Source organism: Nestor notabilis, unplaced genomic scaffold, assembly GCF_000696875.1.
Source record: "Nestor notabilis isolate BGI_N333 unplaced genomic scaffold, ASM69687v1 scaffold4387, whole genome shotgun sequence".
Lineage (NCBI taxonomy): Eukaryota > Metazoa > Chordata > Aves > Psittaciformes > Psittacidae > Nestor > Nestor notabilis.
The window spans coordinates 26,575-32,574 of record NW_009934963.1 but is presented as its reverse complement, the minus strand read 5'-3'; positions in this window follow the sequence as shown (position 1 = coordinate 32,574).

Genomic DNA, 6,000 nt, shown 5'->3' with positions numbered 1-6,000 from the left:
CCTTGGGCGACATAATTTAGTGTGTGGTGTCGCTGGTCATGGCAGGAGGGTTGGAACTAGATAATCTTAAGGTCCTTTCCAACCCTAACTATTCTCTGATTCTATGTTTCTCTGATTCTATGATTCTATGATTCTAACATCGTTAAGTCCTACCGGTGTTGAGTAAATAAATCACTGCACAGGCACTGCAGGGGCAATACAGATATCCACAATGCAACCTAATCCCATCTGTGGCAGAAAGAATGTTACCAGTGATCTGCAGCTACTGTGTATATGGCCTTTAGTACACATGGATGTAAAAACTGATAATAATGCTGCCTTTTGTGTAAGTGACAGAAATGCATTAGCATGATTAGTGTTACTTAGCAGCCTTATCCATGACAGATTAATCATGCTTTTAGTTATAATTAATAAGTAGGTGACTGATAGGTACGTACAGTACATTTTAAAAAACCTTGTTCCTCTCTACATAGATTTTAAATCTGAAGGGCTGCAAAGAAGTTATTTTCTGAGAGGCAAGCAAGGATACAAAGAACAGAGGAAATGGGAGAACTAGTCTCCACAGCAGCAGAAGCACTTTTTCTGGTCCTTATCAACTTCTCTGATGTGGGCAGAACACTTTACAGCACTTTGTTACCACAACATTGGGTGAATGGGCTTTTGACTAACTTTTTAACTAAGTCTTTTCTATGATTCTATGATTTTATGAATATTTTTGTTTTTAACTAAATCTATGCTATGATTCCATCATTCTATAATTCTACCTTCTGTCACAGATAACATTTCTTCCAGGCCTTGCTGAGGACATGGAGAGTTGTGAGGTGAGGCTTTAATGGCTAAGGCTATAATAAGGTTGGACACCAGCAACCACGGGTCTTGCAAAGGCAGGGAACAGCTCTGTGTTAAGAAATCAAGAATGATCCACCACTTTGAGCATCCACATAGGACCTAAAAAGGGGTTTCCTCACTCCACAGCAAATTCCTTGGGGGAAACTGAGCATGTAGTTTACTCTTCCAAACTCACATCTCCTGGAGATGTGTCTCCTTCCCATTGATTTCAATAAGACTTTTGAGGAGCTGTTGATCAGAGCTTCAGCTAACCCATCTGTAAAGTGGGTGATATTAGATGCCTACGCAACAGGGACGCTGTCAGGGTGAATGCATTAACGACTGTGAAATGCTCAGTTACGACCATAATAGGAGTGATAGAAGTAAGGCAATAGATCATTGGAACTGATTTTACATGGAAACATATGGTACAGAGGAGGATAAACAAGTGTATATGGAGTCTGCTGACAGGTGTGAGCCAAATGTTAGGAGCTGCTTTCCAAATTGAGCAACAGTCAGCCTCCCATCTGCTACCCCCCAGCCTTTCCTACCCAGGCCTGATGTGCAGAATGAGGGGATGATGGATGGAGTAGAGGTGTAGTTGAGATCTCTCAGGTGAAAAGCAAATCATTTGATTACAAATACTTCCTTTTTCTTTTTTAGGTCATTCCCTTTTAGCAATGCAGAAGTATGAAGGTACTCACCTTTCTTAGTACTGATAAATCAGGCTCCTTGCCTTATTCCTTAGCTAGAAGACCTAAGGATCAAACCTCAGTGCTTGGTAAAAGCAGATGACAACCCCAAAAATTATTAATTGTTAATTGAACGGCTTAAAACCAAAAAGATGCAACAAAATATACATTCAGCAAAAATGAGAGCTTTTTAGCTCTCTGAAGCATTTCTCTAATTGCAATGTCTCTTTGCTATTCAGATATGCTCTACAGTCAGCACAAGGGAATAACAAGGGAGCAGTCAGCCCACTCAAGCTGGAATGAGCAGCTGCACAAGCAGTGAAAGCAAGGGCCCATAGTCCCACTTGAGCTCACTAGGGTGTTTTCTGTGCTCTGAAAAGGAACTCCTCTCTATGCTGACTCTTTCAGACCCTCCATCCCTATAGCCACACAGTATCTTCATCTGTTATCCCTGCACTTCTGTCCTTTGAATGTTTCTTCCATCTTTCTTCTCATTTGTTCTGTATCTCTCCTCTTCTTGACTTCCACATCCCACCCCAACAATTCCCCCTGAAACCTGCAAGAAATACTAAATAGCAATGGGAAAAATAAGTCACTGTTAAAGATCTCTATACTACTTTATACCTGTAGCTAATGCAATAGGGTCCCACTTCTCATCTTGTTTCTAAGCTCTTGTAGTAATGGACAGGCATTCAGACAAGTCCCTCCATACTACACCTGACAGGGCATTGTGCAACTTACACATCCATGGATTCAACTCTGTCAGCAAGGGACTCTCTAATTGCAGTTGTCTGTGCAACACCTGGCATATTCTTAGCCTCTGACTGTGGCTTTCAGGTATCAAAACAATGTGAGCAAGTGGAGATGGCAATTGCTTCATTTATGATCATATGAAATGACAAGAGACAGCTGGACATCCCTATGCTGACCTTGTTGCTTCAATTACTATTGCTTGCTATCACACAGGACTAACTCTTGCATCAAAGAGACAAAACCTCCAGGATGGGGAGGGCTGTGTGTCTACATCTGTGTGTGTGTACATGCACTCTGCTAAGAGTAACCCAAGCCAAGCATAAAGTCACATAGACAACGGAGACCTTTTCCTTTACAGACACTTACATACATGCATACTTCCAAGCAGGTGCAGAAGAAACTCTCCTACGTATTAGCTTAAGAGCCCAATGAAAATGCCTCAGATTCCACCTTGTCAAGTCAAATGTCTCTGTGCTGTTCAGCAACATCAGCTGCCATACACTCCTCTGCAGGATGCTAAAATAGCCCCTTCTGCTTCAGTGGCAGGCTGGAGCTGGAAGCCTTGAGAAAAGCCAGGGTCTGGCTTATTTGGGAATCTAACAATAAAATGTTCCTTATCACATTGCTTATCAGTAAAGCGTTAATCTGAAAAGTATGTATGGAGCAATCTGTTCAGAAATATATTAGAACCCAAAATCTACTCATCCTGATTTTCATGCCAGCAACGCCCCATTCCCTAAGCCAACTTTATGGTCACTTTCAGTCCCTGTGGACTTGCCTTCACACGAGTCCCTTCCTCCACTTAAAAAAAAAGAGTTAGCATTATGTCAAAAGTGATTTTGTCAGAAAATACTTTAGCAAGAGGAAATTTGGTTTTCACTTCCAGGAGATGTCAAAATAAAAGCTTGTTATTTTTACTCAGTGTTCGAAACAGAACATTTTCATTTTCTCTTAAATGTCAACTCAGGTTTTTTAAACCAAGAAATGGCACAAGAAAAACCAAGTAGTTCTCTTGTTTTGAAATGTTGACAGGAAACAGGAACTTTTTTTAGCAGTTAAAAACTATTTGCTTTAAGAATTTGGAACATTTGGAGAGAAAGCATTCAAAAGAATCCTTAGAAATTCTTGTAAGGCAATATTAGGTTTCCAGACTTTGATACATGAAGTAAGTGTAATTCCTTACCCTGAACTGTCTCCAGTAGGAGACAACACAGACAAAGCACAAGGACAAGGAATTATTTTCCCCATTTGGTATACGGAAACTCAGAGACACCAAAAAAAGTGACTTAAGCACAGCTGAGATGATGGAGATTGTAATACAGTGATATATCAGTTAATAATAAAGCAGGGGGAAAATCACTGCATAAACACTGAGTGTATGATTAATTTCCTTCCTTGATATGGGCACAGAAAGACTCTCATTTCTTCCGAGGCATGTTTGCAAAATACAATGACACAGCCTAAAAGTCACATTTTCCCAGAGCTAAATGAACTATGGCTTGAAGCCACATGAAATCTGTTACCAAAAAAAAAATAAATACAAAAGCAGGTCAAGAGGCTGCCATTAGCAATATACGTTCTTCCTCAGTAACAGTAAACCCCCAGCACTTCTGTATCACATCAGTTCCAGTGCCCAGCACCGTATCCTCCCAAATTCCTGCATAAAAGCAGTGGATAAGGTGAAGTCATCTCCATAATTGTTCCTGGCATGAAGGTGAAACACAGTTAAAGCCTTCTACTTGGTGAAACCATGAGCATCACTGAGCTACTGCTACATCCAGGGGTAAACAAGTATAGTTTTCCTGAGACAAGCCCCCGGGATTTGCTCCTCGCTTAGGGATGATTTCCACCATTTCCAGAACAGAGCTGAGATAATGGTGTGTAGCAGGACAGCCCCTAATGCTCTCAAATACTACTTTACCTCCTCAAAGCATTTGCATGTTGCTAATATACTTTTTAATATCTGGCATTTCTTACTCAGGATACATGTGGAAAACTTTAGGTTGTCTTTTAAACATCTTAAACATCTGGATTATAAAAATGCTACCACACCAAAAGTAAAATAGAAAAAGAAAGTGTTCATGGTGTGGCACAGTACTTAAACATGATCACTGTGGAGTAATAGAACAATATCCAAAGAAGCCCCCTTAAACCTTTTTATCTGTAGGTCTATGAACAGTGAGGAGCGCTGTATAGGAGATGGCCTTGGCCCAGAGAGCTCCCTTGTCCCCTGGTACCTGGGCGAGTGAGGGTATCAGCACTGGAGCTGATCAGAGCTGCATCACAGCCACAGCTGGTGGAGCTGCTAGTTTCTCCCTTAAGGAAACACACCTTGGTACTGGCTAAGCTGTATTCTTCTTTAGCTACACTGCAGACATCTTCTTTTAATAATAAAGATGTCTTACTGTAATTAGCAAGACTAAAGTCAGACTTACTGACTAGTGACCAGCATTTCTGCTAAGGCACCTTTTTGACTTTTAATCAGATGAGTGCACTCAAAATACTTCTTTTATCTCCACACAATATCTGGCACAGAGTTTTTGTTTAAACTCAAATTCAGAAATCACAGAAATCACTATAATACAAACACCCACAATACAGGTAATGCTTAAGGTGCATGACCCAATTACTTGTGTATGCAATAAGACTGAGCCTGGAAAGTTTTCTCCCCACTTCCAAAGCTCTTGGTGTAATTAATAACATTCTTCCAATGCATCCTGGGTGGCAGTTGCCTCTTCTCCCTGCCTTGTGTGTATTGCATGGCTCCTACTGTGAACAGAACCCTGATCAGCATGCACAGTTATGTCCCACCAGCAGGCTCTGCAGCAGGGCAGAAAGGCTGACCAGCTCCCACCCTTCTCTGATGCTTAACAAAAATCACCTTTTTACCAGCAGTTGCTGTGCTGGAAGCCACTGTGCCACAGAAACTAGCTCTGGTTTAGCAGGAAGGACATCAGAGTAGAAAGCAACTCTCCAGCAGAGCTTTTCATGTGAGGGCGGGCTAGGAATGACTGGTCACAAGCTTTATTGACACACACAAACTCCTACAAGTGTGAGATACAGAGCAGATCAGTATATTGAAGGGATGGGGAACTCAAGCATGGAAATATTTAGAAATGAAAGCATGGAAAGATTTATCTTAATTTTGTTTCCCTTTGGGGATGTCTACAAATGTGCACAAGAACACACACTCCCTCTGTTACCCTTGGTTGGCACCGAACTGGAGCTGCTAATATTCCCCTCTTAACCTCTTAGGCTTAGCAGCATGTTAACCAGAGCTACTCAACTTGTTTGATGGAGCTGACTCACTCAAAGTGGGCTCAGTATGTGGGTAGAGTGAGTTCACATCTACTGCAAAATACCACATAAATATATCCTTGGAAAACAGAGCGTAAGTGGGAAGGTTGGGGTGTTGCTGGGAAACACAGCTCCCCAGTATCTCTCCTTTAATATTCCCATATCTGAGGCTGACAGGTAACTAATACACCAAGATACTGGAGCAGAAGTCTAACATCTATTTCAGTAAGCCCAGGCAGTTCCTGCTATTGCAATTGCAGAATACCTAAGGGGATAGAGGAACAACCTTGGAGGGTCACACCACAGGTCCATCTAACCTGTACCATGGCTATACTGATAGTCAAAAGCAAATGTGAAGGAGTAGAGGTTTAGAGCAACCCTCCTCCAGAAGACCTCCCAGCTTTGCCCATTGGACAGGCAAGGGCTGAGT